Raw genomic sequence first — 13,571 nt, forward strand, 5'->3', positions numbered from 1 at the left:
CCATCATCACACTGGGAAAAGTCAGGAATTGCTCAAACAAATACCAACTAGTGAGGGCCTCATATTCAGCAAGGGACTCCCTTGCTAAGCAGTTAGTGCTAATGAAATGTTTAAAGTTCCTGAAGGGTGACAGCTGTTGAGGTATCAGTCATGCTTTGCTTGAGGCCTATTTGGTGTCAAGGTTTATGTGCTGGGTGTATTGTCCTCTTCCGCTGCAACAACTGCCTGGACACCAACCCTGGGAGACTCTGCGTTTCTCCTCCTAAGATTTTCTCTAGGACACAGTTATAAATATTGCTACTTCTTCAGGTTTTAAATTCTCCATACATTTATCTTTCCTTTTATTTCTCTGTTTTGGAAAGAAAATGTGCAACCTGTCAATTTAATTCACAGAGATTGAATCTTCAAGAACTTACTGAAAACAATGCCTCACCAAAACAGTAATCATGAGTCCTAAGAAGTTGGGCACCCAGAGTGTGGGTCTTATTCAGATGCTACCCCTTGGTGGATAGGACCTTTGTGACCAGAATACTGGAGACCTTGATAGCTGAGTGTTCCTGTGTGTCTCTATTCAGGTGGAAGTTTCTGGTGACACTTCAGTTTTCCTAACCTAGGACTTCTCAGACGTCACCTAAAATGGTGGTATAAGTTCACCAGTGAAGTCTGACTCCTTACTCTAAAAGTATATGAACTTGAACTGAAAATAATAGGAAGTGATCTCTAGCCCCTCAGTCTGCTCTAGCTGCAGTCTCTTCTCACTTTGTAGCAAAACACCTCAAAGGAGATCTCTCTACTCACCATCCCTCCCTAAATGCTGAGGCTGGCTTTGAATGCAAGAACAATCCTTGCAAACAATCTTTCTGTAATCCCTCTGGGATTACAGGTGTATGCCTCTGTGCCTGGTTCAAATAATGTATCTTTAAAATCGTAAGTTCATGTAGAAACAGGAAACAAGTGGTAAAACAAGTTGATAAAGATAAATATTGATGTCCTTAAATATAGAAAGAAGATTTAAAATGGGCACTGACATGGAACTCCACCTCTGCATCATAGAAGAAGGTTGAGATCCAAACAGATTTACTAAGTGTATGGACACATCTGACTACTACTAACTTTTGCTGGGTTTGTACTTGAATTAATCATCTTAAACTGAAGAACCTGAATCTCAGTTCACAGTTTCCTTATGTGAAGGAAAGTGAACTGTGATGACATTGGCAATCTTTAAGGAAGTAGATTAGAATCTGCTAGTGCACATCAGCAGATGAATGCATCAAGAAATGTGGGACATACGCAAAATGGAGTTTCACTCAGCCATAAAGAAGAATGAAATCATGCATTTGCTGGTAAATGGATAGAACTGAGAGTGAAGTAGGCCAGACTCAGAAAGGATTTCTCTTATGTGGTGAAGCTAGACCAAAATAAAGAAAAAGATGGGGGAATCCCTGAAAGTAAGAGAGAGATCAGTGGAAGGAGATGCAGATGGAAGGAGGAGGGAGGAGAAAAAGGAGGAACTGCAGAATGAAATTGATAAAATTATACTATGTACACAAACAAATATATCACAGTGAATTGCATTTTATGCATAGCTATCAAGCACAAATTAAAACATAAAAAACTATAAATAAATAGAAGGAAAGATCATTAGAATAGAGGATGTAGAACAGGAGGAGAGAGGAGGGAAGGAAAGAAGTTCTTGAAATTAAATGGAGCAAATTATAAGCAAGGCATGTATGATTGTGTTAATATGAACCCACATGTTATTTATAACTGAGTATAATGCACTAATAAAAACATAACAAAGGTCTCCAGAAAAAAAAATTAAGTCTCAGGTGTCATCAATGACAATAAGAGAAACATCTATTTTTATTTTAAAGACTCTTAGCTCTATTTGTAGTCATGTAATTTATACCCCACATATGAAGTATATTTCACACCTAAAAGCAAATCATGATGTCAAGATGCTTGATATCTTCAATAGATAGAGACACTTGTTTAAAGCTAAAGCAGAACTTTGCAATTTATTGGAAAATGCTATGTGCTGTGTTCTCAAGGCAGAGGAGAGTAGAAATGGTGGAGAGAATTGGGTGATCTGCACCTGGCTTCTGGGGTCAGGGGACCTGCCAGCCTGAAAGCCTGTCTTCTGTTTTCTTTGATCTTAAGGTTATGCACCCCAGGGATCAGCAGGGCAGTAAAATTGCTAGTATAACAAGGAGCTCTGGATATTGAGCCCCAGGGGTACAGAAACTGCATAGAGTCAGCTTGTGGCTACCGCACTGCACAGCCCTGCCCCAGTGGAGAAGCAGCACAGGAGCCTCCTCCTAGAGATGTGATCCTTCTTGACCAGGACCTGCTGACTCAATCTGTCTGCACTTCCTGAGCATGCATCATCTATCACCAATACACCAATGAAGCACTGAGCTTCCTTCTTCTTGAAGTCCACCAGGTAACATGCAGTCCCTTAGTGAATGCACTGGAAGTAAGTTTTGGTGAGATTCGTATATGTAATTCACATATTATTTAATTCAGTTTAGTTGTTATGTGCTTCATCACATAACCTTGGCAAAAGAATATTGTAATGACTGATGATTCTTCACTCACTGTTCTACATGACCAGCACTCCCAGAGGGGAGTTCCTCACATAAATGCATCCCTGGTAAGTGCATTTATCATATAGGTTATGTTCTCTGTCATTTTCCCTCATCTGTTCCTACACATTGCTTTTTTTCTGAGGAATGTGAGGTGCCAGGTATAAATATTCATGAGAGAAAAACGTAACCCAGTAAGAAATGTCTGTATAAGGGTTCCACATAGTTTAAACTGTGCTGATGGCTTTTGTTCCATTCATTTCTCATCATCCTTCAGTTTTTCAGCTTATTGAAGCATAATTAATTAGAAAAACATATTTCAGATACACAGTGTGAGGATCCCATATACTCATGTATTGCAAAATGATCACCACAGTCCAGCTAATGAGCATGACCATGATGCAATTCCCATTGTCCATGTAGAACATCCGGCTTCTTGGAGAGTTGGAGATTTTTACCCATTCACAAAGCATGTTCTGGAGCATGGATTAGAATGTATCCATGCCCAATATTACTTCTAGTTGTATTTGCTGTAACTGACAACCCTGTTTCACCCTGTAGAGGGACAACTGGTCTGCAGGGACACTCCTGGTAGCACCCTAATTATATGTATCTCATAAATATGTAATAATTCTGTGTTTTGAGGCCTCTGTCTTCTGAAGAACAGAGAATCATTTTTATTTCCACCTGTTTTCTTATGAGATTTTGCACTTCAGTCTTTCTCTCATTTAGTTGCTCTATTTTAAAAATCCTATGTTCCTATTACCTTAAGAAAAGAATCCCCTTGGGCTGAGACAAAAGCTCATGGATGGAGTTGCCCAGCTCCTGCTAGAATTAATGTTAAAGGAGATGACTTGCATTTTCATAGGTCAGTCTTCCAAGCTCCAAGTATAGAGACAAGATTTCAGGTGGACACATGGAACAATGCCACTCACTAATTTCATGGGGAGAAGTCAAAAAACCTTGAAGGCCAGGGAATGTCTTTAGGCTTTGCTCCCAAAGAAAATACTAAAATTACAAAGGTAAATTAGGACACCAGAGTGATTATTCAGGAATGCATGTTCTGTTATCCAGAATCATTAGCAAAGCTTGGTCAAGATTCAGCTCCTCAGTGAGACATTCTGAGATTGTCCCAGTCATTGTGAGCACTTGCTGGGACTTGTAGATGGTAATGATGGAGTGAGCTAATGCATCTACAATTTGGCAAGATCTTAAAGTGATTTTGAAAGACTCCATACTTTGTGAACCATGGTTCTAGCCGACAGTTAATAATGTCGTTGTTATCTCTTTGTTTATTCAAGAAATAGCAAAATTCTGTTTGAAAAGCCTTATCCTTTTAATTATTCTCTGCACTTAGCACAACTCATGGAAAGAACTGGTACTCAGTGGAGAGTGGACTGAAGGGAAAAGGAAGGCTGAGCTAAAAACAACTGTATGAGGAAGGAGAAGAGGTAACTATTTGAACAGTCATTTGAGCTCAAGATACAGATGATCAAGTGTTTGTTTTTGTTGAACTGGTTCTCAAAGCTCAATATACATCAAAACCATCTGGAGGATTTGTTGAAGCATAGACTGCTAGTCCTCATGCCCAGAATTTATCATCAGTAACTTTGGAGTGGGAACAAGAGTTTACAGTTTTAACACCTTTTTAACTGATATTGCCGCTGCCTTCCATTCTTGTTATCATATTTCAACTGTATCTTATCCTTTAGCTTATTCAACAACATGAAAGCTAGAAACGTCCCTTTTCTCGGAATTCCTTCTCCTGTGACTGACAGATGACCTAGCACTGCAGCCCCTCATCTTCAGCCTGTTCCTGTTCATGTACCTGGTCACGATCCTAGGGAACCTGCTCATCGTCTTGGTTGTCAGCTCTGACTCCCACCTCCACACTCCCATGTACTTCTTCCTCTCCAACCTTTCCTTGGCTGACATTTGTATAAGCACAACCACCATCCCCCAAATGCTGGTGAACATCCAGAGAAAGAGAAAGGCCATTAGTTACACAGGCTGCCTCAGCCAGGTCTGTTTTGTCTTGATTTTTGCTGGATTGGAAAACTTTCTTCTCGCAGCAATGGCTTATGACCGCTATGCAGCCATCTGCCATCCCCTTAGGTACAGCCATCATGAACCCCTGCCTGTGTGTTCTGCTGATTCTCTTATCCTTCTCTATCAGCACTGTGGATGCCCTGCTGCACAGTCTGATGGTGTTAAGGTTGTCCTTCTGCACAGACCTGGAGGTCCCCTATCGCGTCCCCTGCCCGCAGAGAAACACGAAACCGGATCAGTGCAAGTTCTTTATTTTCTGCAGTCTGCTTCTTCTGGCTGGCCAGCACTGGCCGCTCTTGCAGGCGCCTTACATTACATACATCAACCAATCAGCTTATAGATCACGAGGGAAAAGCATGGACAGTAATGGAGCACAATAGTGTGGATATAGCAATCATGCAGTGTCCACGAGGACCCATGACCAATCACATTAACTTCCTCAAATAACGCCACTTGTTGGCAGAAGGTATTAGTCTGCTGGAGGTACCTGGTTTTGTTCTCAGCACTTCCTTGGCACCTTGCCAGGCGCCATCTTGGCCACGCCGAAGGGCTGGGGGTCCGCGGCACCCCGACAGCTCCCCCTTTTTTATTTATTAAAAGAATGCTGGCTTGGGATCGTGCCTGTCTTAGGCGGAGTGGTCAACCATCGTCCTTACCCGTCATCGGATAACTGCAGAGCATGCTACAGCTCCTGTCTTAGGTCGGTACGCGGTTACCTCCTTCCTTACCCGTCGTCGACTACCGATCCAGCATGCTCAGCCAGACTTGAGGAGAGCTGCCAGCCTCTAAGGCCATCATGGCTTGATGGAAAATGATGTGATCTCTGGCATGAACTTGGTGTATACGCATGATAAAGCGTGTGAGGAAGACAATTGCAATGATCATAAACACACACAATGCTCCCATTTCTGTCCATTGCTTTACAAAACTGAAGGAAGAAGATAACCAATTTTGCATTTCAGATATAGGGGCTACATTAACTCTAGTAGAATTAAGGCTAACAATTTGTGATCTAAGAATGGCAGTAAGATTATCAAATTTATAAGACCAATTGGCACGTAGCTGAGTAGATATGATTTTAGACAAATTTGCTGCATAACTAAGATTATGATAAGCTACAGGTGTAATGTACAGTCCCGGCAGATGATAAATACACCCCACGCTTAACAGTTCTTGTAAAAGGTCCATTTGTTCTTGAAGTAAGTCCACACGCTGGTTCACCAAAAGTAGTCCTGCTTTTAGGTGTTGATCCACTGTTTGTTGAGTAGACAGAGCAGTAGCTGTCTGTTGGACCACTTCATTAAGCTTAGTTGCTGACTGTACTGATGTCGTCAAGGCTACAGCTGCTGCGGCGGCTGCTGCTGCTGATGCAACTATGGTGGTAATGACTGCTACGGTGATTCCAAAGTCCCTCTTATTTCTGGAAAGCAATACTGGCAACTCATCATCTGTAACAGAAACTGGCATAGGCAGAAAAGTAGGGATTCGCATGATGACCGCTCGGGAGAAATTGGTAGCATTCCAACATTGAGAAAGGTAGCATCTAGATTGAGAGCAATTAAGATTTGTGCTATTAGTGTTAGTTAGTAAAAACATAAAAGGAGGGAACACACAGACTGGGGTGGACAAGAATGAAAGATTTTGAGTACAATTAGTAGTAGTCTTGGCTCCACTCTTGTCAATTCCAGTCCACTTCCTAGAAGTCCATTCGCATTGCCTGAAAGAACCTCCTTTAAGAGCAAAAAAGGGTTGTAAGTTAGTATATCCTGAAGTCGAGGTAAATAGCAACCAATTATCAAAGGGGTTAGTGCGCCTTCCGCCAAATTTGTCGTCATAATCATGAAAGTCATCAGTAGTACGCTGAGAAGTAAAATTTGGTGTGAAGAAAAATCCATGTTGAACTGGGGCTGTTTGCTCAGCATCTTGACAACCTGTCCAGGTAGGAAGTGTGGAAAATTTTGGTTTACATGGAGGAAAAAGTCTAGGAGTTTTAAATCCATTAGTGGGAAGTGGTAATCTGTGAGGTATAAGTCCTGTAATCAAAGTGGCTGCCCCTTCCCTATATTCCATTGATGTGGTTATTTGTGTACCATTACTAAGGTGAACACCAAGCGTAGTATAGCCTTGGGGTAGATCATCAGGAGAATCCTTGGATGTAAAGAAACCCTGTACCTGCTTTTGGAGAACAATACAAGGGTTAAAGTCATTACTACTAATAGCATTATCTTCAGGTATATCAAAGCACAAGGTTCCAGGAAGGGAGAAAGTGGAAAAATTATATAGATGAGTATCTGGATCAAAAGACGTGGTGGGTAATCCTGTAGCCGCATTGGTGGTGAACAATGGAGGAAGTAAAGAGGAAGTATTAGTTAACGGTAAAGGATATGGCCAGGCTTTAACTATCGCCCATAATTCTCGTGTCTTCACCAGTGTCAACATCATCATTAGCAGGGCGCTTATCAGCACGATGTTCTTCATCATTACTTTGATGCACCAGTCTGGTCAACCTTTCAGGTATCCAAATTGGTGTTTGCTGATCCTGTGGGAAGACACAAACAGACCCTCGGACCCACCAAAGAACTGGATCTGGACCTTTCCATGTACCTGTGAGAATATCTTTCCACTTTACCCACATTTGAGTACTTGTGGGATTAGCATGTCTCTCTGCAGCCGTGCTTCCATTTTTGTCCACATTTAAAAAATTTAAAATAAAAAGTACTAAATTTAGTTTGTCTTTAGGTGCTCTAAAGTCAGCACCTATTCCCCCTTTTTGTTTTATTAAACAATTTTTTAATGTTAAATGAGTGCGTTCCACTATTCCTTGTCCTTGAGGATTATAAGGAATTCCTGTGATAAGTTGTATACCAAAATTTTTTGTGAATAGAAGAAAACTTTTGGATGTGTAAGCTGGCCTATTATCAGTTTTGATGATTTTTGGAATGCCCCAGGCTGCAAATGCTTGTAAATAATGTTGTATAACATCTTTAACCTTTTCACCAGTGTGAGCTGAGGCCATAATTACTCCTGAAGCGGTGTCTACTGAAACATGTACATACTTTACAGTACCGAATTCAGGAATATGAGTTACATCCATTTGCCAAATATGATTAGGTAACAGTCCTCTGGGATTTACTCCAACAGACTGTACTGGCAATAGGGTGGCACAATGTTGACATGTTTTAACAATTTGTCTAGCAATATCTTTAGAAATATTGAACTTTCTTCTAAGAGTAGTAGAATTAACATGAAATTGTGAATGAAACATCTTAGCTTGTTCGAATAGTGTAAAAGCAAAGATGGTTTTTGTGGCTTTATCAGCCTTAGCATTTGCTTTGGCAAGTGGTCCTGGTAGGCCAGAATGAGCTCTAATATGTCCTACATAAAAGGGGTATTTGCGGTCTAAAATTAGGGCACGCAAGGTTCGAAAGTAAGGAGCAACTGTGGATCCATCGGGAATATAAGGCACAGTTTCTAAACAAGGTATTGATTGTACTATATAATAACTGTCAGATAACAGATTAAAAGGTTGATCTTTCATGATATTTAAAGCTAAGACTACTGCAGCAAGCTCTACTACTTGGGCAGATGAGGAAGGGAGAATGATGGTTTCAGTTTTATCTCCAACTATTACTGCTCCCACTCCATTTTTAGATCCATCAGTAAATATTGTTTGACAATGATGCAAAGGCTGCGTCTTTGTAATTTTTGGAAATACAATTGGAGTATTTTTACAAAATTGTATCCATGGATGTTTAGGATAATGATTATCAAATGTTGCTGTGGTTGAGCAATATAAAATAGCCCAATCATCATCATGTTGAATCAACCACTGCATTTGTAGTTTAGTATAGGGAATAATAATGACCTTAGGGTGACTTCCAAATATGGTAATACAGGCTTCCAACCCTTTGTATATCAACTGAGCTATTGCCTTAGGAAATGTTTGTAACTGTTTTGTGGGCGATGCTGGGAGATTGATACTCTGTAAAGGTCCTCCTTGTCATAGAATTCCATATGGGCTATGTTGTTCTGGGATAATAATCAACATTAGAGGTTGGGATGGATCACATCTTTCTGTATAATCTGATTGCAATCTCTGTTCTACCAACGTGAGAACCTTTTGTGCTTCCGAAGTAAGGACTCTCGGAGAATGGAGATTAGGGTCTCCTTTAAGTATATTAAATAGAGGTTTTAGCTCTCCTGTGGTAATCTTTAAATATGGCCTAACCCAATTTATATCTCCAAGGAGTCTTTGAAAATCATTTAGATTTTTAAGCTTATCGGTTCTAATGGTTAATTTTAAAGGCTTTACCATAGTAGCTGTAAGCTTAGTACCTAGATATTCTTGAGTTTCTCCCATTTGTAGCTTTTTTGGAGAAATATTTAAGCCATACTGTTGTAAAGTGGAAATTAAAAATTGTAAAGCCTTTTCCAAGAATTGTCTGTTTTTGTTGCAGATAAGGATATCATCCATATAATGATAAATCAACAAGTCTGGAAAATTGTCTCTTGTAGGTTTTAAGGCTTTATCTACATACATCTGGCATAATGTGGGACTATTAGTCATGCCTTGAGGCAACACAGTCCACTCAAATCTTTGGTCAGGCTGTGCATGATTAAGAGAAGGTAAGGTAAAAGCAAACCGCCAACAATCCCTTCTATGTAATGGGATTGAGAAAAAACAATCTTTCAAATCTAAAATGACAGTGGGCCAATTTTTAGGTAAAGCTGTAACTAAAGGCAATCCCCGTTGTATAGGACCCATAGGGAACATCTGTGCATTAATGGCTCTTAAATCATGTAATAATCTCCACTTTCTAGACTTTTTTTTAATGACAAAGATAGGAGTATTTTAGGGAGAAGTGGAAGGTTGTAAATGTCCTGTCTGTACTTGTTCTTGTACTAATTTATGAGCCGCTTCTAACTTTACTGTAGTAAGGGGCCACTGTTGAATCCATTGTGGCTCATCATTTTTCCAAACTATTGGAATTGGTGTAATAACAGTGGCCCCTATATAAAACCCAGCCCTCTGAAATCATTTTTTGGAGGAGGTAAGGGCAAGGGTTGTAGTGATCCCTGTTGTTCTCGACCTAACCCTTGATTTTCTGTATATTGCATCTTTTTCATCATATGTGTCACAGGTTTAGAATTAATATTTGTTGTTAATTTAGCATTCATTTGAGTTAAGACATCCCTCCCCCATAAGGAAATAGGTATTTTACAGATATATGGTTGAAAAATCCCTGAATGGCCTTCATTATCCCTCCAGGACAGCGAAGCAGCACTCTGGTTAGGTGATTGAGCCACACCCAAACCTTGTAAATTTTGATTAGCTGTAACTACAGGCCAACCTTTGGGCCAAACTGCTTCACTTATTATACTTTTATCAGCTCCTGTGTCCAGTAATCCTATAAAAGGTTTATGTCCCACTATTAACTGCATTATTGGCCTATCTTGGAGGTCCATAGTAAAATTAGCCCAGGGTCCTCCTGTAGACCCAAATCCGTTATTTCCCCTTATTGTCTTCTTACTAGGCCACAAGGAATGCTGACTAGGTAAAATTAACATTTGTGCTATCCTATCTCCTGGAGAAATGACTGTAATTCCTTTGAGTGAAGAAACCATAGCCCTAACTTGTCCTTGAAAATCAGGGTCAATTACTCCTGGGTGGACTATAAGACCTCTTAAGGTAGAAGAACTTCTGCCTAGAAGCAATCCTACTGAATTTGCCGGAATATTTCCTTCCCAATCTGTGTCTACCATTTGTACACCCATATCAGGGGTTAATACAAGTCTGGAGGTGGCACAGATGTCCAATCCTGCACTTCCTGAGGTGGCTCTTCTTTCCTGAGCTTCATTTCCTTCTTGGTTGGAGGATACCACTGTCGTGGCACTTGTTGAATCACCCCGTATATTTGTTGTGGGCCCCGGGGCGGGCCCCTCACCCCGTTTTTTTGTAACTTGGGGTTAGTTGGTAAAAGATTCCCTTCATTGTCCCTAACAGAATAACATTCACTAAGCCAATGATTTCCTCTTTTACACCGCGGACATAACTTAGGCCCCTTTCCTTGGCCATTGTTCTTGGAAGGGCAACATGCTTTGAAATGTCCCATTTGTCCACATGTGAAGCAGGAACCAGGAGATCCTCCTTTTTTACTCCCTCCTCTTTGTGCTAATGCTGTGGCAAGAACAGAGGTTTGTCTGTCGAGTGCAGCAATAAATGCAGCACTATTTCCAGAGGCCTCATTAATGTCTTTGCAGACTCTTAAATAAGTAGTCAAGTCTTTATTTCTCCATGGCCTGATGGCATCTTTACACCACTTATTGGCTTGTTCGTAGGCTAACTGTTTTATTAATGGCATTGCTTGATCAGCATCTCCAAAAATTCTAGAAGCTGTTTGAATTAATCTATCAACAAAGTCTGCATAGGGCTCATTACTTCCTTGGGTAACTTTTGACAACTGTCCTTGTAAATCTCCTGACCCTTGTAGGGTTTTCCATGCTTTAATAGCAGCCACAGCAATTTGAGCATACACTGCAGGATGATAATTAATCTGTGCCTGGACTCCCTCATAAGGCCCTGTTCCCATCAACATGTCTCTGTCTACCTGTGGATTCCCTGAAGCTGCATTGCGCCTTGCAGTGTCCATTGAAATTTCCTGCCAAGCTGTTTTCCACATAAGATACTGTCCCCCTGACAAGGTTGCTCTAGCTAAATTAGTCCAATCCAAAGGTAGCATATTTAAAGACATCATGGTCTCTACCAGTGAGACTGTAAAAGCCGATTGAGGCCCATAAGTGCTCACTGCTTCTTTTAGCTGTTTAACCATTTTAAAATCTAATAGCTGATGAAATCTTTGATTTTGAGCATCCTCAAATACTGGATATGTAGCATTCTGTAAGGAGGCCCACCCTCTATGTCTGCTATGGTTTTCCTTTTCCTTAAACTCCATAGGTGGTGCACTGGGAGCAATAGGTGTACTAAGCCTTCTGGGGGCAATAGGTGTACTAAGCCGTTTAGACGCTAGATGGCGCTCAGGTTGCACGCTTAACTTTCCCATAGCTTCCTCAAGCTCCTCCCCAGTAAGTTCTTCCTCAGAACTTTCTCTTTCCGTATAACTTTCTCTTTCTGAAGTCTGAGAACATGATCGTTCCTCTTTAATTTCTTCTAAGATCTGACTTCCTTCTTCTAAAGGCCCCTTTAAATCCCTAAAAGGGTTTTTTGATTTACCTTGCTGCATCAAACAAGATTTAACAAGTGACCATATTGCCAGAGTTCCCATTGGCAAAGGCTCGCGTCTCTCCGCGTCGCGCAGATCCTCTCCTAGCTGTTCCCACTGAGGAAGATTTAATAATCCCTCGTCTAAAAACCACGGAGAGACTTTCTCTACAGTATCTAGGAACTTGAAGGCCGTGTTTGCCTTCAATGGTGTTCCGTGATTTTTTAAAAGTTCTCTAAGAGGCCGCTGCATTCTAATCTTAGACAGATCCGTTCCCATGACTACGAGGTAGTTTACTAGTTTAAACACACAAACAAAAGACAGGCGCGCGCACGCACACACGCTCACTCACACACGCACACAGTTTGGTACCACTTGACTCGTCCCTCCCACGGGGAACCTTTTGTGATGAATCGTCCCTCCTCTGGGGAACCTCTTGTGATGAATCGTCCCTCCTCTGGGGAACCTCTTGTGATGAATCGTCCCTCCTCTGGGGAACCTCTTGTGATGAATCGTCCCTCCTCTGGGGAACCTCTTGTGATAAATTGTCGCAGCTCCGCGAACCTCGAGACGTCTCACCTTTTGAACTCTCAGACTAATTTTTCTTGATTTGAGAACTTATGTGAACTTACCCTTATATTTTTTCTCGTTCCCGGGTGTTTCGGCACCATCTATCGCGTCCCCTGCCCGCAGAGAAACACGAAACCGGATCAGGGCAAGTTCTTTATTTTCTGCAGTCTGCTTCTTCTGGCTGGCCAGCACTGGCCACTCTTGCAGGCGCCTTACATTACATACATCAACCAATCAGCTTATAGATCACGAGGGAAAAGCATGGACAGTAATGGAGCACAATAGTGTGGATATAGCAATCATGCAGTGTCCACGAGGACCCATGAACAATCACATTAACTTCCTCAAATAACGCCACTTGTTGGCAGAAGGTATTAGTCTGCTGGAGGTACCTGGTTTTGTTCTCAGCACTTCCTTGGCACCTTGCCAGGCGCCATCTTGGCCACGCCGAAGGGCTGGGGGTCCGCGGCACCCCGACAGTCCCCCACTTCTTCTGTGAACTTGATCAGGTCATCATGCTGGCCTGTTCTGATACCCTCATCAATAACATCCTGATATATGTTACAGCTGGAATATTTGCTGGTGTTCCTCTCTTTGGGATCATTTTCTCTTATATCCACATTGTGTCCTCTGTCTTGCAAATGCCCTCATCAGGAGGAATGTATAAGGCCTTTTCCACCTGTGGGTCTCACCTGTCTGTAGTCTCCTTGTTCTATGGGACAATTTTTGTGGTGTACATTAGCTCTGCAGTGACTGACTCACACAGAAATGCTGCAGTGGCTTCAGTGTTGTACTCTGTGGTCCCTCAGATGCTGAACCCCTTTATCTACAGCCTGAGGAACAGGGACATGAAGGAGGCCTTGAGGAAGCTCATGGGTAGGATCCCTTCTCTTCTATGATGTATCATTTGTTTTTCACTTGGGTTTGTAGAGTAAACTACACTTACCAGATTCATGGTGAGCCAGAATACGTGATCCTTCTATCACTACATATTTGTAAAATGCCTTAATAGGGTGGGAATATGGCTCAGTGTTGGAGCACTTGCCAAGCTTGCATGAGACCCTTGGGTGGATCCCAGCAATGAAAAAATTGAAACATAAAATTAATGTGATGACTAAATAACATGATGGCTACCTGCATTTTATTT

The 13,571-nt window shown here is 41.5% G+C and overlaps 1 pseudogene; it reads left to right on the forward strand.

Moving 5' to 3' along the window:
* Nucleotides 1–4,344: 4,344 nt before the first annotated feature.
* Nucleotides 4,345–13,323, forward strand: LOC124969371 (olfactory receptor 7G2-like; annotated as a pseudogene).
* The last annotated feature ends 248 nt before the right edge of the window (nt 13,324–13,571 follow it).

The sequence above is a fragment of the Sciurus carolinensis genome, chromosome 17, assembly GCF_902686445.1.
Source record: "Sciurus carolinensis chromosome 17, mSciCar1.2, whole genome shotgun sequence".
NCBI lineage: Eukaryota > Metazoa > Chordata > Mammalia > Rodentia > Sciuridae > Sciurus > Sciurus carolinensis.